Genomic DNA, 25726 nt, shown 5'->3' on the forward strand with positions numbered 1-25726 from the left:
AGCTAAGCCCTCAGTGCACAACCTCAGCAAAATTCGTGGCAGGGCCCCCCCTGGAATCGGGCAAGAGTTGAAGTTTCCTTCTCTTGTTTCAAATGAATCCACTCATCTATTCTGTGAGCCCACCCAAAAGACAAAGCCAAAACCAATCTAAATCTTCTTTCCCTGGTAATTCCCATCTTATTCTGTCTTCTGCTAATGATGCCCACATGGGCAGTGCCAAGTGGGTTCGGTCCGCGCTCCTTTGCTGCTTTCCCTGGTAAAGTTCATTACCCAACGATCTCTTAGCAAGTTTTTTGTGCTCCTGAAACAACCCCAATCAGAAATCCCTTATTTAGCATGTATTAAAATATCGAACTTAAAATATTATTTGCATATTATTTCAATGCCATGGAAAAAAAATATTACTTGAATTCAGGATTGGAAAGGCAATATTAGTGAACCCTTAGTTCAAGAGAACAACATAAAATATGAGCATCTTGTCCTCACCCCTCCCACCTGGATGGACAGTCATGCCTCAAACACAATAGTAAACAAACCAATTTCATCATTATCCCTTCAAATCGAATTATCCCTCCAAACCAAATTCCCTCCATCCTCTGAATCAGATTTCTGTTAAAGACCCCACACAGCTTCACCTAGGTGTCAAATCTCAATGTCATCTGACTTTCCCCTCTTTCTGACCTCCACATGTCTCTGTTTTGCCTCATCACCCTCTGTGACACACCCCTCCCACGCCTCATCGCCTTTCCCAGCGCTAGTGTCCTGGTCAGATCCCTGTGTCTCCATTGCACTAATCCAGTCTGTTCCGTACTCTGCCATTGACCACACTCTGTACCATCATCCACTGGAAGTCGCTGGCCCTCTCTGGCCTGAGCCATCTCTTCTCTTGAGTGAAGGCACTCACTTAGGTCCCTAAGAAGGTTTCCCCCAGCTGTGAGACCCTGTGATTTGACTTGACTTATATCCCCCACTCTTCCCAGAGAGGAACTTTGGGTTCTATTCATCTCAATGTTTGTGGACCGTACTTTATACCTTGTTCTCTGTCCATCAGCAGAATGCCACCTTCTCCCCATTTCCACCTCCAACCGTAAAATCCTTTGTGCTTCAAGACTATTCTCAGGTAACCTCTTATCTGACAACATCACCTCCGTCCATCTCTTTTTCTCCAAACTAACGTAACACTTGTCTTTTATGGAATATACGTGTTGCCTTGCCCGTGTTACACATGTCTTATACCCCGAAGTAGACTGTAAGCTTCTTGAAGACTATGGCTCACTCCATTCTCTCAGTATCCCCTCCCAAAGCAGCAGTGCCTTCCACGCAGTAAGCACTGAGGGAGTATTTGTTGAATTGATTTCAATTAATTCAGTTTTTAACTGAATCAAGCAAGGGATGTCACAAGCTTGCTTTTATAACTAAAGAAAGCACAATTGTGCAGCTGTCTACAGAGTCTCTGGGGGTTGGAGGCAGTAACACAGGGAGAATCCTCAGAAGCCAGCTGACTGCTGGTCAAACCAGGTGCAAGTTGGGAAAAATTCTATAGTGAATGAAGGAAAATAAGACGCACAGAGGAAAAGAATACCAACATTCTTGCAAATGAAGCTTTAAGTATTATTTTTACAAAGAATACAAGGATTATTTCAGTTCCCTTGTTGACTCGTTTGTATGTTCTTCCTACAGATACTTTTGGAAAAAGACCTATTGTTTGTTTTGTTCTGTGCTGACACAGTAGCCATTGTTTATAACTGTAATCATGGCACACATAGTTGAAAATGTGGGATCAGGGACAAGCTGTATTTCCCCCCCTGCTTCTTTAGACAGTGAATACTGTGTTCTTTATGTCTTATCACAGCTCTTTTGTCAAACATTTAATGATTTTTTCCCCCAGACAAATTTGTAGTTGGTTATCAACCATAAAGATGTCTTTATTGCCTTGTTTTTACATATTTAAACTTTTGTAGGTAGGTCTCAAGATGAGCTTGAATTAAGGTGTTTATTTCACTTCAAATACATTTTTTATTATGGTGTGGAAAGCTAGATTTCTCCAACATGGATGGCTTACATAGAACTATATTTAGACTTGATGAAAATACACTTTATTTAAGTATGTGTTTGTACCTTTTCCGGAGGTTGGTTATGCCTGTTGGTTCCCAGGTCAGGTTGTATTGCAATCATTTGTCAAATATCACACAGGCACGGACACCTGCAACTTTGTGCAGCACGTGGCTGTCACTAGATTTCTCGCTGCAGAAAGGATCTGACACACTTCTCCACTCTTGGGATTTCCTTTTTTCCAAATGCCCAAGATTCCTTACTCTTCGGTAATTCATAAACCTGAGACCAAAGCCTTTGAGAAATAAAAAAAAAAATCTTTTTTTTTGACATCATAAATAGCAATTCTTTGTTTTTCCTGGTTTAAAAAATTACAATATGTTCCTTGATATGATATTTGCAAGCTTTAATTCAAATGAATATTTATGACAAATAAAATAAATTTCAAACACATTTGGCATGTAACTTCAGGGCAATTTTAAAGTATCCATTTTTTAAGTTGGCGGTGGAGTCTACAAAAAGTCTTAATGTGCCACTTTATATTTTTATGAATATCAAATTATAGAACATATTCTGCGGCTCTCACCATTTCCATGAGACTTCACTTAGATTGAAGGGATAAAAAATGATTGTCAGCCTTTCAAATGCCTAGAGGAAAACCCTCTAGTTTTGTTTTCAATTTGTTTTCAAGGGCTGATTTAAACTTTTTAAAGACAATGTGTGAAGAGTCAAGGTCAAAGTCAGTACTTTCACCATTATTCAACTTGGACTGCTCTAACTTCTCTGACAAAGTATGAAAAACTACTAACCAGGCACTTCTTCCCACAGATTAGGAGATGTACAATTTTTAAGATCTAGATGTTGTATACAAAACGTGGGCAACATACACTCTTCCCTGGGAGCAGGATGGAAAACTCTAAAGAAAGATACGGATGCCTCAGCCTTTAGCCAAGGAGTTTCGTTTTTTAAAAAGCTTTGTATTATTTAATTAGATAAATTTTCCTCAAAGATGATTTCTTATGTTTTCATACTCTAAGTTAAAAGTTCTACCAGCACATCATATTTTGAAAGTATTCTTACAAGCATTTCAAGTAAAAATGTATTTTCAATGTTGGGTATTTTTAAGCATGTTGGAAAAACATATGGAATCAGAGACTTCTTCAAATATGTGTTGGATTAGAAGACAACCTCTTGGGGCACCTGCGTGGCTCAGTCGGTTAAGTGTCCTACTCTTGATCTCACAGTTCATGAGATCGAGCCCCATGTCGGGCTCTGCACTGACAGCACAGAGCCTGCTTGGGATTCTCTCTCTCCCTCTCTCTCTGCCCCTCCCCCCTCAAAGATAAATAAATACTTATTAAAAAAAAGAAGAAGACAATCTCTTAATACTGGACAACAAAGAAGGCATCTGTGATAGAGACTATACCCACCACACTTTTCAAATTTTCAGACTCTGTTCTCCTTTCTATGGAGAGAGATCCCATACCTAGTGTCCCTAGTGGGCTGTGTTTACTCAGGATGTCCCAGAATTTAGTTTTAATTACTTCTTTTTCATCTGTGCCTTTCTTTCTTTTATTTTCCAACCCTCCCCTTCCTTCAGATCTTTCTGCCTGTTTTTATTTTGGTGTTCTTTCTCACAGCAGAACTCCCAAGAACCCTCCCAGCTGGCGATTCCCTGGTTCTTGGGTGCTCATAGCCACACCCCGCCTGCCCATCACATACACGAGGTTTACCAGGGCCATTCTGTCCCTGGTCTCTTGGAGTGGATGGAGTAAAGCTGGGGTTATGCTGTAACTGGCACACCTATACGGAAGAGGCTGATGATTTTTTCAGGCCACGGTTGCTCCAATCATCCAAATAGCCTTTTTGTAAAGGCACCGATGCACAAGTATTTTGGAGTTACTAAAATTAGTCATGGAAATTAGGATGTGCAGGCCCACTTGGCCACTGGGAATTAGGCCGACTGTCTAGAAGCAAGCATGCTCTGCTTCTTCCTTCTCTTTCTACCTCCTTTTTCTCTCCTTCCCCCCTCTGTATCTGCCTTTGCTTGTCATCAATACATGTTGCAGGCATTGACATTTACAGATATTCCAAGGGTTTCTTTTCTAAATCAGTGCCTTGCCTTCTGTCCTGAGACTGGTCCCTCTTCAACTTGCATCTTGATGTGAAGTTGTCCTCCAGAGAGAAGCCACTTCCATTGCCCCTCGGCTCTCACTGTGTTCGAAATGAGGCAGTTTGTCAAAAGTAACAGTTGAAGGAGTCTGTTTGCCCACACACAAGAAAGATTGTATTAAGGGATGTGTTGGTCCTCTCAACCACATACAGATAAATGACATTTGATTGTTTTCATATTTCATTTTAATGTTCTACAGATTGCATTGCCTAATTGTTAACTTCCTTTATAATTCCTTAAATTTCAGTCCTGTCTTGAAGCCATTTAATCCAAAGAGGGTGCTGCTAAGGAAAATGTTAACAATGCACACCACCCTAACCACGTTTCTGAGACCATGTCTTGAGTTCAGTTCTACTTACGTCATAAATTTGACCGTGAAATCTATTAAGATACGTATCCAATGAAGAGCAGCACTGAGCAGCCCTCCTCTTTCCTCCCCACATGTCCTGATAACACAGTGTTTTGGATTCCATGTAACTTCCTTTTACTAGCCACCAGGAATTCCCCCATCCCACATGCCCCACCCCCATTTCCTGGAAATACACTTTAGAGACTTTTTACCATAAGGGAAAATAGGCAGAAAGGGATCCCACTTGTACTAGTGCGACCTGAAGCCTCAACAGCTGAGGACAATTAAACACCTCGTCCAGTCTCCATCCACTCCCACCTCACCCCCATCTTAACCTTGTCATACTTCTTTCTTTCATTGCCTTGCCTAGAAACAGAGCTTCTGTGCCTGAAGATGCCATTTCCTGTCCATGCAATCACATTGTTGTCCTCCTGAAGTAAAGTTTCAGTCCCCACCACAATTCCACAATTGCTATCTTGAAGAACCATGACTTGGATATTGTCAGATTTGAACTTTCTCTCCTCATAGCCTCTCCTCTGACTGGCTGACAGCACAGCCCTCCCTCTGCCTTGGCTTGGCCTCTGAGCCCCCCACCCCCAGCTTGGCGAGCATTCCCCTAATCCTCCTTTCCTTCACTCTCCCACTCCCTGCCTGGCAGTGGCAGTGATGTGAGACCATGGTGAGATGGCCTACCAGGCCTCTGTGCCGATCACTCCGTGCTTGGTTCTTGCTCAAACCCTGCCTCTTCACTTGCCTGCTGAACTTTTTCCCCAGCTTGTCTCGTGGCCACAGCCAGAGCAACACGTCCACAGTCAAACCCATCATGTTCCTCACAGAGCCGCTGAGAGAATTAAGTGATGACGTTCAGCTGTCAGTTACAGGTGCAGGACACGCCTGCCGCCATGACCATCTACACCTCTAAAGTGAAAACTGCTACTACTACTGCTTCCCAACAGCCCCTGACTGCTTGTTTGTGTCCCTGAAGGACACTACCCTTCCTCTGCTCAACCAGCATCTCAGTCTTCCGGTGATCCTTGACTCCTTCCTCCCTTTTCCGCACATCCTATCTACTTCAAGACCTCTCCTATTCCAGGGTGACTGGGAACTTTCTTCTGGCCGTAACTTACCATGTGACATCGAACAAGCTGCTGAACTGCCATACGCCTTGCAGAAACAAACTAGAAGTAATGAAATCTACCTGAGCAGGACATGGGGTGGCGTTAAGCAGAACGGTGTCTATAAACAATAGAGCATAGCAACATACTTGGAGCTTGGTAATGGATAAGTGTCACCTATTTTTGTTGTTATAACTGTTGACATTTTATCTGTGTGAAACTCCAAGGACAGTTTCTGCAGTTTAAGAAGGAAGAGAGGGGTGTCTGGGTGACTCAGTCAGTTAAGCGTCCGACTCTCAATCTTGGCTCATGGTAATGATCTCATGGTTTGTGGGTTTGAGCCTTATGTTAGGCTCTGGGCTGACAGCAGGGAGCCTGCTTGGGATTTTCTCTCCCTCTCTCTCTGCCCCTCCCCTGCTTGTGCTGGTGCTCTCTCTCTCTCTCTCTCTCTCTCTCTCTCTCTCTCTCTCAAAATAATTAAATAAACTTTAAAAAAAAGAATAGAAGCCAAGAAATAAGATATAAACAAATATAGCTACATTTAACACAAGACCTGGGATGAGTAGATGTTCAAAAGATAGGCAGATAAGCAAGTAGGTAGATGATAGATAGATAGATAGATAGATAGATAGATAGACAGGTGGATGGACACACAGAAAGATGGAATGAGAAAGATGGCAGGCAAGGTAGAAAACAGAGGTAGAAAAAAATATGTTGAATTTGCGGTTGTATTACTGTGGTTATTTTTATTTTTACTTTTTATTTAAACACTTGAGACTTAAATTTTCAAGATAGTTTCCTTTTCCCCAGAAAAGAAGATCATATCTTATTAGTGGTTATTTAATTTTTTCACAGTAAAAGTTTTCCCTTCAAACATAGTTGTAACCGGCTTTCTGTTAGAGTTACTTAGTTCTCATCTCTGCAGACATTTTCGGTGCTTTCAACTGTTTCCAGAGTACAAATCTGTTATAAATCACCTTTAGCTCTAAAGGAAAAAAAAAACTAATATCTGCAAATGCTTTTGTCTAAAGGTATATCATCAAAATAAAGTCCCATTCACCCATCGTCCTTATGAAACTGGTGATTATTTTCTATTCTTATTTTAAATTTTCTCCATTACCTTCCATTTTAACGGAATTGACAAGGGAATGATTCAGAGCAAGGGCTATGTTATCTTTCAAAGGAATATAGAATTAGCCACATCCAAACGGAAATTAAAAAGAATAGCTCTCCAGGCCATGTCACATGAACAAAGCAAAAGTTGCAAAGTTGTGATGTCATATAAAGCATTTCGAAGCATATAAGGCACGGTGCAAGGGTACTTGTCTTTTTAATATTAAAGAAGAAGAGGTTTCTAGATGTGTATTTATCTGTGTGAGTCTCCCAGCTCCTGATAATGTGTGCCAATGTCTTCAGGGAAATTGGAATTAATGTAAAAATCTTTATCCAGTAATACACTTTCTTTATTGAACTAGCCATTTTAATCCGGCCCTTCAGTGTAGCACGTCTTAACCAAACGAGTGGAATCATTTATTCATTAAAATGATTTTCAAATTTTTAGTTTTAGGTAACTGAGGCTCTGAGCAATTAAGGATTTAGGTCATGGTCACACAGGCAGAAATGGCACATCCAGAATTCAAACCCAAACAGTGTAGCCCAAAGGTGTTGCCCTTACCTGACAAGCTTGGTGCCTCTTGAGCACCCAGGACCTTCTTGGAGGAGGGGTGTGAACATGGAGGGAGATAATGTGGCCAGATTAAATGTCATTGAAAAGGATGCATGAGGGTAAGCTGTCTTCCTGGAACTCCTTCCAGAGCTTACTTCCTCCTCCTCCCCAGAGGTAACCACTGTGCTGTGTGGTTCTTTTTTATCATCATTTTTACTTTTTTTTTAAGTTTATTTATTTTTGAGAGAGAGACAGAGCTCAAGCTGGGGAGGGGCAGAGAGAGAGGGAGACACAGAATCCGAAGCAGGCTCCGTGCTCTGAGCTGTCAGCACGGAGCCCAACATGGGTGAGGTCATGACCTGAGCCAAAGTCATACTCTCAACAGACTGAGCCACCCAGGCGCCCCTGTGCTGTGTGGTTCTTAAGCTTGTTACATAAGCACAGGTGCATGTATGCATACACACAACATAGTTGTACATACACACATTCGTGCACACAGATATATATACCCATACACACATATATATACACTTAGGGATAGATATATATTATAGGTAATATAGGTTACTGTATAGGTAATGTTTCAGACATTTTAGACATTATTAAGTGGCATAGAGTATATATATTTTTCTATGAAACTTGCCTAAGGGTATAAAACATTTGGCCATTAAGGAACAGAAAATGACAATGTCTATTTTTTTATTTTAACGTTTATTTATTTTTGGGACAGAGAGAGACAGAGCATGAATGGGGGAGGGGCAGAGAGAGAGGGAGACACAGAATTGGAAACAGGCTCCAGGCTCTGAGCCATCAGCCCAGAGCCTGACGCGGGGCTCAAACTCACGGACCGCGAGATCTTGACCTGGCTGAAGTCGGACGCTCAACCGACTGCGCCACCCAGGCGCCCCTATTTTTTTATTTTAAAATAATACCAGAAGTGTTATACTTGGAAGGGCAGAAAGGGAAGAAACCTACTTTGATAAAGACTGAGAACCAGAGAACTCTTCTACTGATACCAGATCTGAGTCTACATATAATTTTTATTTTACAAGATAAGAAAAAAGTTAAATGACTTATTTTCTTCTACCATGAAAAAGGGAAGTCCTAGGCCTGCTAGTTCCCTAGAATATTTGGCATCACCTGAAGAGGGAGTTTTTCTCTTGGAGCAGTCAGAAACTAGGACACAGGCATCACCTCAGGATGAGACCCTTCTTCCCCAACACACACACACACACACACACACACACAAACTGTCCCAATGTCTACATGACTTTTGGTTCCATGATCTGTAACATTTGCATGACCTCACTCTAAGGCAAATAGCATTAACCTTGGATTTTAAGCGCCAAGGTTATGAACGTGGGCACGTGTCACATACTTCTGAGTTCACGCATACTTTCCGAGCAGCACATAGCCATGAGTAGGAGAGGAAAAGGGATTGGATTGCATGAGCGACATTCCAGATGTATTGATAGAACTGCAGCGAGACTCTTTTTCCTAAGTGAGGTCAAATGTTAACCTTTTGTTGCTCAAAGCGAGAGGAAGGCCTGATAATAGTGATTGGTAAACCAAAGAGCACTAAAAATCCTCAGTAGCTTCAACATTCTTTCATGATCCTTGTTCTGGATAGCACCTTGATGGGGTGGCCAACTTTCCTGGTCTGCTCCAGACTGAAAAGTCTGCCAGGACGCAGGGTTTTCAGTGCTAAATCTGGGATGGCTGGTCGACCTGTGATGTGTCCTTGTGCTGGGACACTGGAGTACACACCGCTTCACCTGCATTCCTGAGCGGCCTCACACCCGGGCACTGGGCCATTTCCAGCTCCCAGAAGCCAGGGTCTGGGCTGGATCAGCAGAATATGGGCGCCCCGCCTGTCAGCAGTCTCTGTCCTCTGAGTACTGTCTTAACATTTCTAATCCTCCTATGACAAGGCTTTCATACACTCTGGAGAACAAGAGTTTTCCATAAACTACACTTATTATTTCTTACCTTACAGTTCGTAAAAGAATGATAAGGAAAGTTAAAGTGACAGAACCATATGGGAAAACATTTTTAAAGCAGCATTATGGGAAAAAAATGAATACTTTAACAGTATTCTTGAAAACTTTTAATTTACAGAAACAGTTCATCATAAACCTGTCTTTATACTTCACTGGAATGCATACGTTTTATTAATTCTTATTAGTACATGTAATTTTTCAAAGGATCAGGACATCTCAAATATCAGTAGTTTCACACTGGGGTGTTTCTCAGTCCTGCTATCTGCTGGCATACATCCACGTCCCGGTTTCTTTAGAAACAGAGCCACAGAGGAATGCAAGTGCTTCTGTTACAAGAGAGAACAGCCCCTTGTCGGGAGGCTTGTAGGAGACCTAGCTGTGTAAAGAGAGTTTCCTTATGACCTCCAGGCATGACGTGGGATTCGATCACCCAGCTCACAGACCCCTTGCTTATCTACCCCCTGCCCCAGTTCAATTCAACAAATATTTACCAACAGCCACAGGTGCTTGGGGGAGAAAGAGAGGAACGAGCCAAGACCCCACACTCAAGAGGGGGGTGGGGAGGGATACCATGCCCTATAAGTGCCTGAGCCTGGAGATCTGACTCACCTAGCCTCAGTATCACCACATCACTTGTGTCACTTGGGACCAGCTACTTGAACTGTTCTCTTTACATGTGTGGAAAATGGGATGTTAACCCACCTTGAGGGGTCTCTGAAGGGTCAAACGTATGCAAAGGCTTTATATATCCAAAGCTCATTACAAAGGTTAGTTGCTATTTCCACCCCTTGATAACTAAGGAGCATTGGCTTAGTGAGACGGACATGGCCACACTCCTAGAGGCCAAGCTGTGAAGTCAGAGGCAGAGGAGTTAGGTAGGGCAGTCATGGCGGAGCCTTTCCCAAGGTGGGGTTGGCGTCGGACTTTGAAGGGCAAGAGTTGGAGTAGCCAGCAAAGGTAGAGGGGTGTCCGGCGGAGGGAATGGTGAGCGCACACACAGAGATTTCAGCGGGCCAAGGGGAGGTGGGTGGAATTAACATTTCTGGGTCTGTAGTTCCTGTAGCTCAGGAGACATGTGTGTGCTAGGAAGCTGGTGACCAGAGCTGTCCCCAGTGACACCAGAGCCAGGGTAGCAGGTGAGAGGGCACAGAGGAAGGAGGGAGGCAGGCCAGAGTTTCATGTACTCACTGGTAGGTAGACACTAATTAATAACTAAGGAATAAAAACGAAGTGTGCCTAAGCGGTAAGCCCCATTCAGCAAATGACCACAGATCCCTCTCTGGTCCCAGCATGGTCCCGTCTGTCTTTTGCTGCTGTTGAGACATATAAACGTGTGTGTGTGTGTGTGTGTGTGTGTGTGTGTGTGTGTGTATTATAGATTCAGATTTTCATTCCAATGTTTTCCCACATTCTGCCAACAGTAATAGAACAAGTTACATAAATTGCCACCAACTGTCAAATTTTCAGGATTCTCCATTCTCAAAGTTCAAAGAGAAGTAGTTGTAATGATGCAGAGCTAACCTAGAGAGGCTTCTAGCAAACAGATCCTGGATGGATTCTTTGCCTGCGATTTCAGTAATTTATACCAAAAAGATGAAATTAAAAAATAGCAATTTTGCCTAAATCTCATGAATAATTGAGGGGGGAAAAAAGCCAGATTATCTGGGCCTCAGTAAGTACTTCTGCATCGGGTTATAAATAAAGCATTCCTAAGGAGTGGGTAGGAGGCCAGGCTCCCACGCCAGGCTGTGAGAGTTCATTGCCGGGGCACCTCTCCACCTCCGGTCTGTTTGATGGGCATGGAGGGCATCTCCAAAAGTGAGAGTCTGGGGAGCCACAGAGTGTTGAGGCCCCCTGGGGATCCACACATACGCCCTGGGGCCCGAGGCTCCTGCTTGACACAGCTGAGAGCCACAAAGCAGGGAGATCCTTCCCCGCCTGTCACAGTTGTCACTGGGCTCAAACTGCTTTACTTAAGCAGTCCGAGGTGAAGGAAGCGCCGTCGCTGTGGATCAAACCCATCATTTCTGAAGATTTCTTCTGATAAGAAGCTTGGTTTGCCCCGAGTTTGTGGTTGCTGCTTTTCCTCCTGTAGTTCGTTAGCTCGAGTAACACCCGCCCCGGTGTGCATCTGGCCCGGAGTGCCCTGGAGGAAGAGAGAATTCCGCTCCTTCTGAGTCCAGGGGACAAGAGTAGCAAACTCTGGGCTCGTTCACATCCGCGGTGTCGCCAGCTCCTCAGGAAAGGCCGTGGGCAGTGCGTCAGCGCCGTTGTGCTCTCGCAGCTTCGTAAGACTAATGACTTCGAAACTAAAACAGCGAAGTTACCTGTCAGGTGCTGCCCCGACGAGCTCTTCCTGGGTAATGCACCTGCGATGCGGGGCACATCTAGGCAAAGCTGCGGGGATCGCGGAGGGGATGCAGTTGTTGAAGGCGTTGGTACCTGAGTAGGATGTGATCGTGCGCTAATTAGTCCCTGTAAAGAGAAAATAGATGCACGCAAATCGAACCGAGCGTACCGTTTCGTGGCAAACAGTGATTTCTGAGAAAATCATCATGAGCTTCAAAGGAACTAAAATTATGGAGTGAGGCCCGGTTTGAATTCTGTGGTCGGTGTGGGAGTTTCTCATCGCCAAAGGGCAGTCTCTTCCTTGTGGTTACGCTCATAGGCCCTGGAGCACAGACCAGGTCTGTGTTTGCATGTTTTTGGAGAAAGATTTGGAGATAGGACTGTTAACATAAGTCGGCCTCAAACTATTTCTCCTCTAGAAATATTTGTACATTGGAATGGATAGGGGAGAGAGACCGTTGAGGTCCCAGATTCTTTCATTATAAATTCTCCAACGCCTCTGTTCCACTGGGAACCTGGGGTTGTAATGCACAAAAGACCTAGAAACTGGGAGGTACCCAACCAGGTAATAGGAAGATCCTAGAGCCGAAAGTCACAGCAGGTTATCAGGAGCTAAGAATGGAGGAAAGCAAAAGATTATATAAAGGCATGCCAATTGGGGATGTGGGGGAAGAGGGTTGGAGGAATGTTTAAGAGAACAGTATGTTTTGGCCCCTGGGGAGTTGTTAGGTGGAGGTAAACTAAGGGCGAGAGTGAGATTTCTGCTTGCCTCTTAGGTTTCCCAAAAGGAAACTAAGTCACACGTAATCTCAAATTCCTGTTGGAAGAAAGAAATGCAAAATAAAATTCTTAGTTTAGGAAGTTACATTGGGAGAAGGTGCCAATATCTGTTTTTGTTATTTTCAATTTGTGAAATGCCATACTGCTTTTAAAAAAAAATGTTATTATGTGTTTGAGTTTACTATCATCACAGTTTGGTTTGTGTTGAACGATTTCTCTAGGATTTTACATTTTTTCTTTCATAAATTGTAAATCTTTGTCAACGTTCTTGCTATCTTTTAAAAAGCTTTGTAGAAAATGAGAAATTTCTTTAAATGTAAAAAATTTTAGTAGCATAAAAACACACACTCCTTTGTGATCTACTGCCCAAGTGGCGTTTATCTCCTACTAAGAGATCAAGCCCTCCTTCTAAGAAATTATTCTGTGCCTTTGTCCTTTTTTTTATAATTCAGGTTGTGGTTAGTCTCTCTGCTGAAATAAAAATAATGACCGCTGCCTACTTATTAAGTCTTTGCCAGATGGAACAGGTGATGCCCAGTGTTTCACGAGTCTGAAAACAACAAATGTTCAGTGAACAAAGCCATGAATGTGTAAGGCTTAAAATTTTAAACATAAATAAACTTCAAGAAATTCCAAAATTACTTGTCATTCTCAGAAGAATCCTTTGTTCACATTTGCTCCATTATATACCTGCCACTTCCACTAAATTCAACTCCCTCTGCGTATGTGTGAGACCAGCACCTTGAAACAATGATGTGCAAGCCCCGTTATATATATTTTTCTTATTTTCTGGCTCCTCGCTACATAACGCATAGATGGTAACCTGATTCAGATCAGATTACAATGCACGCAACTAATTTCCTTCTATAACATGAAAAGATAAGATGGCCAGGATCCATAACTGTCTCTTTGAAGACAGTGGAAGGACCTAGTACTCATAATCTTATTTTTGCAATAAAATTATGAATCACTGTTCACCAGTATTCAGTGCAATAGAATACCAAGTGAGACCTGACTGTCTTAGAAAAGGCAAGCTCTCAATCTGTATCTACCATATGGATGTCGCTGAGAAGGAGTTGAGATAGGACTGCAAAGCTGTCAGGCGATGGAGAGCATATGGAAATGGTCTCTTTGGGGCCACGGACCATCAGTGGTGCTTCGTTTTCTCCTCACAGTTGTCCAACATATTGCCACTGTCTATGCGAGCATAACTTAATAGCCAATTTGAATTCCACTGTAGCTAAACTGGCATTGCCCTGTTAGGAAGCTAGATGACATTGCACACTTTGGTCCAAAGTTGATTTTTGCTTTATTTGCTAAATAAAGCAAATACTCCATAAAGACTTGAGATAACTTCTATTCATAGGCTATTTCTGAGCTGTTTCTTTTTTTTATCTTTTTTTTTCCTGTTCCTAAGACATAATAGACTCCATTCCATCAAGGCTAAAGATAATGGTGATAATGGTGGTTTTTAACAGTATACAAATCAGGAAAAGGAAAGTAGCAGAGATCAAAATGGAAGCTAAGTGTCATTTAAAAAAAAATTGTTAGATTGTTATGTTAAAATTAGAATTTTCTCTATATTAATCAGTTGTCAATAAAAAGTACAGAAATGAAATAACAAATAAATATACATTTTGTTTAGCTGGTTTTTGACATGCTCTTGGTTTTTGAACTGCTCTGGCCGATCCTACCTTAGGATTTCATCTTTTTGGCATAGCTCTCTAGGATTTTAGTGCAGTGACTCCCAAAAAGAATGCTAAAATATTACTTACAATCCAAATGTATATATATTTTTTTCTTTCTGTGAAATAAAATATGAGCTAATTTTAAGAAAGGAACAGTTCTGGACATGTATTTCCTTAATGTAAATATCCACCTTGCACTGTGTGAATTAACATCTCTTAGAATTGATATTACAACGCTTGTAAGAGAAAAAGAAATAAAAGCACTTTCTACCGAAAACATTTATCTAATGTCTAACGTGAGATTATTAAGCAGAAAAATGCGTTAGCGAACATGAGAGGATATTTTTCTCCTAATTTATTCCAATTTTCCTCTTTTGTGTTAGGCTTTCTTTAAAAGATCTAACAGGGGTGGATAGACAAGCTATGTCTGTGAGTAGCTACAAATAGAAGCACAAGTCAAAGTAATCTATAGCCTGGGGCTCAAGTGCATTTACTAAATAAGGTTGTGAGCAATAGTAGGTACATTTTTCTGACACGTTTCCCTGTTGACAAGGAGTTGGGTGAATTTAGTGAAGGAAGTACACAGTGAACTATTGTTAGCGTTTATCAGCAAGTGTGATGAGTGGCCCTGAAATAGAGCATCTTATCATCCAAATTTGTCAGTAGCCTTAATAAAGAGTAGCTGAAGGAGATCTAAACAGTATCAATGTGACAACCCACCTCACTGTGAAGGTGGAACTTTGAGAAGGAACCAGAAGATAGATTTTGGTGGGTAAGGTTGATAGTAGTTGTGAGTTGGTCTAGCATTTTATTTGTCATTGATCATTTCCTAAATCTATAGTAAACACACACACACACACACACACACACACACACACACACACACTACAGTGAATTGTTGGGTATAGAGTAGAGATGGAATGGTACACAACAAATACTTGTTAGTATTGACAGGTTCTGGTACAGGGATTACCTAATTTCACAGATGAGGATAGCACAAAATGAGACAACTACTACATAATGTTTATTTTAGAGTAATATTATGACTCTACTGAGATTTTTAATTTCCTTCATATTGATTTTTTTTACATAATGCATGAAATAAACATACATCACCCTAGTTAATACTTGAACAAGGCCCCCACACATTCAAACCATAATTTGATAGGAAGCATATGACACAAAGGAAAGATGACATTGTAAATTCACGACTGAAAATTGTTCGAGGTTATTCCATATGTCTGTAACACACAAATGTATAGTTTCACATTTTTAATTTTTCTTTTTTTTTTTTTTACATTTTTAATTTTTCTTGAAAACGCCATTGTGACTCAGCAGTAAAACAAGGCTGAGACAATCTATTAAATCAACATTCTATTCCACAATGTATGCAGTCCTTGAGCCAAGCCACCTAAAAGTCTGTAAGATCATCAGACTGTGCCTATAGAGGGACCTCAGTTCTCAACCGAATGCTTTAATTTATCTGCTGGCCAACATCTTCATAAGGATCATTATTGCTGTGAAATGTGTGATGCCCATGAAAGTCATAGCTTATTATTCCATATATATATTTTTAAATACTATTAAAGGTAACATATCAGTCAGAAGAGTAAACAGGCAAGTATACTGAGAATATAAAAAGAAGGCCAGCATAATATCTTAATTTGCTCCTCTTCAATGGACTTTGTCTGTAATCCATATACATTCCTTTTCAAGTATTCCTAGAACTATTAAAGAAGTTTAGATATTTTTATACCAAGTTTCTATCCTTTCCACAATGCACAGTATCCTTCTAAAATGTAATACAGTGCTGGGGTGCCTGGGTGGCTCCGTCGGTTAAGCGTCCGACTTCGGTTCAGGTCACGATCTCACGGTCCGAGAGTTCGAGCCCCGCATCGGGCTCTGGGCTGATGGCTCAGAGCCTGGAGCCTGCTTCCCATTCTGTGTCTCCCTCTCTCTCTGACCCTCCCCGTTCATGCTCTGTCTCTCTCTGTCTCAAAAATAAATAAATGTTGGGGCGCCTGGGTGGCGCAGTCGGTTAAGCGTCCGACTTCAGCCAGGTCACAATCTTGCAGTCCATGAGTTCGAGCCCCGCGTCGGGCTCTGGGCTGATGGCTCGGAGCCTGGAGCCTGTTTCCGATTCTGTGTCTCCCTCTCTCTCTGCCCCTCCCCCGTTCATGCTCTGTCTCTCTCTGTCCCAAAAATAAATAAACGTTGAAAAAAAAATTTAAAAAAATAAATAAATAAATAAATAAATGTTAAAAAAATTTTTTTTAAATAAAAAAATAAAAATAAAATGTAATACAGTGCCAAGTACTTAGTAGTCTACAATTACTGTTGAATGTGAGGACAAAATATGATATATATATATATATATATATATATATATATATATATATATATATAAAATTTAAAAATATCCCCATCAGGAATAAAGCAGACACAGGGTGTCTAGGTGGCTCAGTCAGTTAAACATCCAACTCTTGACTTTGGATCAGGTCATGATCTCATGGTTCATGGGTTCAAGCCCCACATCAGGCTCTGTGCTGACAGTGCAGAGCCTGCTTGGGATTCTCTCTATCCTCTCCTTGTCCCTGTCTCTCTCCTCTCTCTTTCTCTCCCCCCCTTCCTCAAAATAAATAAATAAACTTAAAAAAAAGAATAAAGCAGAGACCACCAAAGTGGAGAGTAAGCTAGACATGGGCTCAGAAGGTCAGGGCCCCACCAGGTGCAGCCACTTTTGCTGCTGTCAACAATAAACTCTGAGCCTTAGTTCTCTCTTCCACAACCCATGGATGATGTCTACTGCAGAGGTATGTCGAGGAGACTGAATTAAGGCACATTAAAGCAGCCATTAAATGTCTGGATTCAAGCTAGGAGTAGACTCTCAATTAAATTCATGTACCTGTTCCCCTTGTTTATGCTGAAATGAAACAGTATTAGTTCATAGTGTACCCAGTTTGTACTGAGTGATACAACACTGAGTTTTTAAAGAATTCCCCTCTTAGAATAATGCCAAATACAGGACATACTAAATAAGACATTGCAAACTATTTAAGTCATTGAATAGCCATGTTTAGGGGGAAGAGAAGGCATTTTGTTTCAGGAGTCCAAATGTTGACCTGGTCAACTCTCCTCATCCTGGGCAGTCCCATACCCTATCTAACTAATCAGGATGTAAATGAAACTAAAGTTTTGAAACTGTAAAAATGCCTTTCTTCAAGGAATACTAACTTAATTAAACCCTTTGTTACTTCGCGAGAGCCTTGTTTGATGATACTAATTTTTTTTTTTCCTTAGGCTTGTATGATAGGTTCTAATCACAGAAACTTTCTCTCTTTAAAAAAAATCCCTTTGGCTCTTAACACTGTCATTATGACAGCAACACTTAAAGTTGACCTTTTTTTGACAGAGTAAAAATTCTTCCCCAGGCAATGTGGTGATTCTTTAATGTTCATGTACAAATTATGCAACTACCTCACATCGCACCAGGGACATTTCATAATCCTGTGTACTCCCCTTCCTTAGCTTAGTGAAAATATTAATGCTGGCTTCCAGTAATATTTTCCATGCAATAGAGTTGCTGTTTGATAGATTAAAGGAGCAGACACTTGAAGTCAATCTAAATAATTGTTTTAAAACGTATCATGGTGAACAAAATGTTCTTTCTTATCCTAGCCATCAAAAATGTAAAGCTGACATTCACAAGTTTTTTCATGAGAATTTAGAACTTTACCATGTTTGATTGAGTATTTTTATAACTTAAATCTAGGCACAGGTCTATATAATGGAACTTAAAAAAAAACTCTTTGGACAAGAACGAATACTGTGACTTTCAGTATTTACATCAATGGCACATAATAAAATGACTCATCAAAACATTTTGCTTTGTATGGATATCTACTACAATAAAAGATGGTTTCCAGGTTTCTTTCCCTCAGAATGAATTGCTGTGTGTAAGCAGTTGAAATGTTTGAGCCTCTTGGTTTTGCAGTCCTCTCAAGCTTGGTTGGGAACTAGAGACATAAACAAACAGGGGGTGTGGGATAGGAAGTTCTTCCTCTTCCAATAATTTGTCCAAACCACTAGGTGGTGCCCAGCACAATCAGTGTTCACCTGCCATGGTCAAGGGGTGTCAGAGTCTGAATAGTGAAGAGATATTCACATGCACCAAGATGGGAGAGGGGTGCAGGGCAATGATGACAGTGGGAGATTGGTTACATGCAGAGGTAGATCAAATAACTAAATATAAAAAGGATAACAGGAGCCAAGGGAGGTACATATCTGGAAAGATAGAAAATTAGAACATATCCTGTGGTGTAGGATTAGAATTAGAAACATTGGTGTGGACTTGTGTGTGTGTGTGTGTGTGTGTGTGTGTGTGTGTGTGTAGAAATAAGTCTGGTTGTAGTGTAGTTATCTGTGTGTAGGTATAGTTCTGTCCACTGAGAGGCTGGGAATAGTGGCACCCCAAAAGCAATGAGCACAACTAGTGCCTAGATTCTGGTTTCTAAATACCATTCTTTCCAAAAAGGAACGAATCCTTCTTGGAGAAATGGTGGATTCCAGGACTAAGGCAGGGAAAGTACAAGATGAGCCTGAAATAGCTATAGAGGGAAGGAAGGAGGGAGGGAGAGAGGGAAGAAGGAAGGAAGAAGGAAGATAAGGAAGGACTTAAAGAAAAATGGGACATGTGCAACAGACACAGATGGCAATTTAAAAGGGCCCCAATGTCCAATCCAGGAACAATTGGAGCATCAAAATAAATAATGGTAGTAAAATGGAGTATAAGCCATTGAAGAGATTAGGAATTGGATGAATCCATGAATATAAATAAATAGATAAATAAAAGTTTGACAGGGAACTTGATATACATAGTCTCATAGCATCTGTTTACAAGATGCTTGTTGATTACAAGGGAAGAAGGGCAATTTTATCATGGAGATGCTTGGCAGGCATAACCTAAATCAAAACATCAAAGTTTACATGACCAATAAGGGGACAGATCGAAATCATATGCCACCTGATAGAATGCAATGTGACATCCTTGCCAAAATATAAAATCTGAATTTAATCATTAGGAAATATCAGACAAACTCACCCTGAGGAACATTCTATAGAGTAACTGGCCTGTAATCTTTAAAAATATCAAGGGCATGAAAGTCAAGGGGGAAAAAACTGTTCCAGATAGAGAATGAAGAGGCGTCACAACTAAATAGGACACATGATCCTGGATTGGAGCCTTTTGCTGTAAAGAATGTCAGTGGGACAATTGGCAAAATTTGGATGGAGTTGCAGATTAGGTGGTATTAACATATCAATATTAGTTTTCTGGTTGCAGTGTTTGTGTTGTGGCTATGTAGGAGAATGTCCTTGTTTGCAGGGAATGTACACTAAAATATTTAGGGTGTTCCTTCCTCAGTGACCGAGATTGAGTATCTTTTCATATGATTACTAGACATACATATTAATTTTCATACAGAGTCCCTATTTACTTTCTTTTTTCTGTTGTTTTGGTTGTCTTTTTCTTATTGATTTTTAGGAGATTTTTGTAAATTAGCTTTATGCCAACTATATGCAATTGCAAATATCCCCACTTCAAGTTTATAAATAAATGCACTGATCTTTTCTTCTAGAACATTAGAGGTTTTGTTTGTTCTGTCTGTACATTTTATATCTCTGTTCTATCTGGAATTTATATTGGTGTATATAAAGAGATAAAGATCCAGCCATATATTTTTTCAAATGGTTAGTCAGTTGTCCCAACATCACCTAAAAAATAGCCTCTCTTTTCTTCACCTTTGAAAAGCAGCCTTTATCACAATCTACAAATTTCCACATTATTTGGATTATGGACTCAGGTCTCTTCCTAACCGTTTCCTCTCCAGTTCCAAACTGTTTTCATCATTAAAGTTAAATAATATGTTTTAATAGAGCAGTGTCCAATAGAACCTTTGAAACGTTCTCTGCTTTTCTATTCAGTATAGTAAGCCATTCATCACACGGAGTTTTTGAAATGTTGTTAGTTTGACTGAGAAGCAGAATTTTTTTATTTTATTTATTTTTAATTAATGTGTACTTCAAAAAGCCAGATGTGGCTTGTGGCCACCAAATTGGACAGCAGAGTTTTAATATTTTCTGCAGCCAGTCGCTATTCATTTACCTTCTTTCCAGAATCTGGCAGGCTATTCTCACATGTTTATGTTTCCTTATTTTTTTCTTCTCATAAGAAAGCTAGATTTTCCAACTGCCCATAAAAAGCCCCATTGAATCTATCGGACACTCCAAATGGACTTGTTACACTTCAAGTATTATATATTCAAGCCTTCCTTTAAGTCCTTCAATAGAGTTGTATAGCTTTCTTTATATAACTTTATACATCTCCTTTTCAATTCATTCATAGGTATTTTATCATTTTCTGTTTCATTATCTTTGTTTTGCTATTATAAATGACTTGCTTCCTTCCATTTTTTGTTACTGTACTTTCCCATCAATTATTATTTATATTATTCTTTATACATACTGCAACTGTAGTATGTATATTTGCAATCTTACTGAATTCTCTTATTTATAATAGTTTTTCAGGTGATTCACTTTATATTTTCTAGTTATTAGTCACAAAATCTACAAAATATGGCATAACTCTTCCTTCTAATATTTTTATTTATTTCTCTTGTTTAACGTCATTGCCTAAAATTTCACTAATAATTTTAAATAGTTGTAGCAATGGTCAACATTCTTGTCTTGTTTTACATTTTACTAGGAATATTTTTAGTGTTTTACCATTAAGCCTAATGCTGACTTAAAAGTATTTATCAATCCTTATCCAAAAAGTTTTTAACATGAGAAATGAATGTCAGTGTTTTCAAAATGCCTCTTTTGATATCTCCTATATGACTTACCTAATTTGCCTCCTTTAACTTTTACTACTGTGTATTCATTTGACCCCTTTATAAATTTTTTATGGGTCCACCTATATATTCAGGAAATAAATGCCACTTAGGTTGTGGTGTGTTTTTCTAATACATTACCATATCTCTTTAATAATTACTAAAATTGTGTAATGGAATAATTATCTAAGTTAAAGGTATTCTGTCAAGTTTTGGTCTCAGCGGTATGCTATGATCATTTAAAAGAAAAAATTATGGAAGCTTCTTCCTTTTAATAGAGTTTATGGGGAATAGTAATTCCATGGAAAGTTGAATTAATTCATTTCTAAACCCATCTAGGCATGGCATATTTTTAAAGGTCATTTATTGGGGCACCTCTGTAGCTCAGTCAGCTGAGCATCCAACTATGGCTCAGGTCATGATCTTGCTGTTCATGAGTTAGAGCCCCACATCAGGCTCGCTGCTGTCAGCCTGTCAGTGCAAAACCCACTTCGGATCCTCTGCATCCCTCCCACTTGCACTTTCCCAAAAACTATAAATAAATAAATAAATAAATAAATAAATAAATAAATAAATGTAATATATTAATAGCTTTGGTAACATCAGCCATTGCTATTAGTCTGTTTTCTGTCTCCTCTGGAGTCAATTTTAGTAGATCCACTTTCCTTGACTAAGTACTAATGCCATTAACCAAGTACTAAATTCAGAAAAAGAATGAGGAAATATGACGACCTTAGTTTTAGGTATGTTGAGTTTATGATGCTTATGGTACCTCAAGGTGGACACAGCCAACAAGAAAAATAGAATATATGTCTTAGAGATATTTATGAGAGACCTGGGCTGGAAAGACAACCACCTGCATGGTTGTGTTAGTAATGAGATCACAAAGAAATTAAGAAAAAATGGTCACTGGTAGGATCCTGGAGACCCCCAACATTTAACTGGAGACAAGAGAGCCAACTCCTATAAAAGTATACAGAACCAGTTTCCTGTCCACTTGCATTAAAGGAAAAGGACACTGGAGACAATGCGGAGACTAATGTTGGGAGCAGCAAAGAGGTATCTCTTCCCCAAGGGGAGAGAATGTGGGTGATAGCTGGAGGCGGGAGGACTTTCACATGGTCAAGGAGCCTGAAGCAGAAGAACTTGTACCAAAGCCTGATGGAGAATGGGGCAAAAGAGATTTGGCATCATCGGATTCATAGCACTGCCATCAAGAAAAAGGGGGGGGGGGTATAAAACTAAGAGGAACAAAGGCAATATTTTTATGGGAAATATTTATAAATGCTTGGAAACTCAATGTAGAGCTGGGCTAGATGAGAAATACAAGAAGAAATGTAAAACATAAATTAGAACCTGATGGCTTAAGAAAATCAAAGTTAAGTCTTACCACTTCAAATATCCCTCCACAGGGGCACCTGGGTGGCTCATTCGGTTGAGCGTCTGACTCTTGGTTTCGGCTCAGGTCATGATCCCAGGGTCATGGGATTGAGCTCCGTGTTGGGCTCTGCACTGAGGGTGGAGCCTGCTTAGGATTCTCTCTCTCTCCCCCTCTGCATCTCTCCCCCACTTGTGCCCTCTCCATATAAAATAAAATAAAACAAATAAAACTAAAAAATAAAGAACAAAGATCCCTCCACGAACAAACCCACCCACCCTCCACCATCCTCTGTTTATACACACAGACACGCACACACGTACACATACGTACAGTCACATAGATACACACAAGCATACACTATGCAGTGATAATATTGTAAGAATGTAAAACTCATGACTGGCAATGTTGCTATACTTTTCCTCCCTTTGCAGTCCAACTTATTTTAATTATTTTTACTCTCAGGGCACCATCTTCCAAGAACAACACAACCTATTCTTTAAGGCTCTGCTGTTACTAACCAGCACTGGCACTTTACAGTATTTGATCTGCTTGCTTTCGACTTTCCTCATCTAATTAAATCCTTGAATAATCCATATAAAAACAATGATCATTTATATGTGCTGTATCTACAGAATTTTGTTCCCCATGAGGAGCTTTAAAAGACCCATTAGTACTCCACTAACATGCCTTTACAAACCTGAATCTTCCCAATTTTCACTCAAAACTTCCTCCAAGTCCTAATGGGACTGGGAGGGATGAGGGCACCTGTGCAACGGGGTAGACTCAGGCTAGCAGTGGAGGGTGAGCTAAGTGAGGGCTTAGCCTCCCTGCAGAATCTAGGGGTGCAGCCCTAGGGCTCTAGGTATAATGCCAGAAAGGCTCCGAATGGTGACTCAGACTCAAGAAATCCACCCACCTACACCAGGAGTTCAGCCTGAAAAGAGAGGAGACAGGAGTGGGTCGGAGAGTGTGGGCAGGTCTAGGTGGATATCAGAGCCCCAACAAGAAGGCCTGGGTGCAGGGAGAAGCCCAACCATAGAGCAAACCTGTGATCCAAAGCCCAGAACCATACAGCTCAGACAGGCAACACGCTGCCTGCCTATTCCTAGGGAATGCATATTTGCCCTTTCTTCGGCAACTATTTCATTCCTCCTTTGTTAATAAATTAGCTTCTTATTTTCCTAAGAAAACAGAAGCATCGCGCACGAACTAACACACCTTCCCAGCAAAACATATACCAACTTACCTACATCTGCACCCATATATCCGGCATCCCATCCTAATACAACACAGTGCCCTGGTGCAGTTATCTAAAGTCAGCCCCTCAAGTCCTGAAACGCACCCTCTCCCACCTACCCAAGGACTTCATTTCTGTAATGATTCCACTCTCCAGTGCATGTTTAAAAAATTCCTTCCTACCCACATTCTCCATTTTCTTCATCACACCATTTCTCTGTTTTTCTCTTCACCAAAACTCCTCCAAAAGGCTGACCATGCTTCCTATGTCATGTCTCCACACCCGCCCCACTTCATCATCACCCAGTCAATGGCTCTTTGTCCCCTCCATCACATTAAGATTTGTCTTGTTAAGTCCCTGAGACTCTCCATCTTGCCAACCCCAGTGGTCAGTGCTTTTTCCTCATCTTACTCAAATTCTCAATGACTGTAACCAGTCCAGCTGCTATGACACAGGCTCCCAGTGTCCCCTCTCTGCCAGCTCACTGGTTGCCCCCTACCCTGTGCTGGCTCCTCTGCTCCACAGGCCATGGGGGCTCCGGCTCAGGCCATCTCTCTTCTCCAGCTGTACCTTGCCACAACTCTCCCTATGGAGGTCACCTGGCAATCTCTGGAGACAGTTTTGTCACAGCTTTAGGAAATGCTATGGGCATGTAGGGTGTCAAGGCCAGCGATGCAGCTATAGACATCCTACAATGCAAAGAACAACCTTTCCCAATAGACACTTACCTGGTACAAAATAGTGCCTGTTATGTTGTGCAACTCTGTTCTAGTTCACAGTTTTAAACCACTTTATATACAGATGACTGAATTGATGATGTGTATGCTCAGCCCTAACCATCTCTCTATTTGTAGAAACACCTGCCTACTCATTTCACCTGTTTGGCTATCTAAATAGACAATTCAAACATGACTTCTGGCATACAACTCTTTATCTCTCCCCCAAATTTCCATCTCGGTCAATGACACCAGGTTGGCCATAACCCTAAACATCATCCTTCACTCTCCTCTGTCCTCAAGTGGCACCCCAGACCATCAGCAAGCCTTGTGATGCTCTCCTCAAAACATATCCTGAAGCCAGTCACTTCACACTCCACTCAGACAGACATAGCTTCCCAAGCCTCCACAGCCTTGACTAGGCTTCTGCAGGAGCATTCGAGTCTCTCCTTGCTTCCACTCTTAATGCTTGAAAGTCTATTCTCCACATAACATCCAGGGCTACTGTTGTTTTGTTTTGTTTTGTTTTGTTTTGTTTAAGCAGGCTTCATGCCCAGCATGGAGCCCAATGTGGGGCTTGAACTCACAACCCTAAGATCAAGACCTGAGCTGAGATCAAGAGTCAGATGCTTAACCCAATGAGCCACCCAGGAGCCCCTCCAGGGTTACATTTTTAACACATAAGTCACGTGGCACCACTCCCTCGCTTGAATACTTCCCCGTGGCTTCTTGTTGCTCTCAGATAAAACCTGCATCCCCAAAGGGCGCCTCCAACTCTGCCAGCCTGTGCGGCCTTGCTCCCCACTGCTCTCTGCCTCACTCCCTGCATCCCACACACGCTGGCCTTTTCCCTGCTCCTCAGAAACACCCAGGTAATTTCCTACTCAAGCTAATTATGATTTAGACTTTTGGCCTGGACCCTCCTTCTCCCAGCCCTTCCCAAGGTGCACACCGTTGTTCAGATCTCTGTCCAAATAGCCATCCCCAAATGGCCTCTACAGACCATCCTATGGAAAAGCAGCTCTTCTTTCTTCCCAGGGACTCTATCCCTTCCCTTGCTTTATTCTCCTTCACATGACTATTTGTAATCAAATCATTGTCAACTATTAGCTTATTACCTCTCCCCTGCTCTAGAGGGTGAGCCCCATTCTGGTCAAGGATTCTGTCTTTTCACTGTGATATCTAGATGAGAGATGGGCACAGAAAGAGCTCGAAACATATGCAGAGCGAATTGCATATCTTCTGCCGCAGACGGAGCCAGTACCGGGGACTGGGTGGGACGTGCAGGAAGGAGAGGCAAGGCTGCGCCTTTATCATCATAGCTCCTATG

The 25726-nt window shown here is 41.1% G+C and overlaps 1 protein-coding gene and 1 long non-coding RNA gene across 2 annotated transcripts in view; one reads left to right on the plus strand and one right to left on the minus strand.

The window, feature by feature from the left end:
• PACRG (parkin coregulated) overlaps positions 1-25726 on the plus strand; it is a 510981-nt gene that overhangs the window by 404327 nt on the left and 80928 nt on the right. The gene's annotated exons all lie outside the window — the stretch shown is intronic.
• On the minus strand, positions 9445-24887 carry LOC122490165. The gene is made up of 2 exons (XR_006299104.1): positions 23800-24887; positions 9445-11830 (listed from the first exon to the last, which is right to left on the minus strand). It is a non-coding gene; the product is annotated as an uncharacterized LOC122490165 (long non-coding RNA).

Source organism: Prionailurus bengalensis, chromosome B2 (assembly GCF_016509475.1).
Source record: "Prionailurus bengalensis isolate Pbe53 chromosome B2, Fcat_Pben_1.1_paternal_pri, whole genome shotgun sequence".
Taxonomy (NCBI): domain Eukaryota; kingdom Metazoa; phylum Chordata; class Mammalia; order Carnivora; family Felidae; genus Prionailurus; species Prionailurus bengalensis.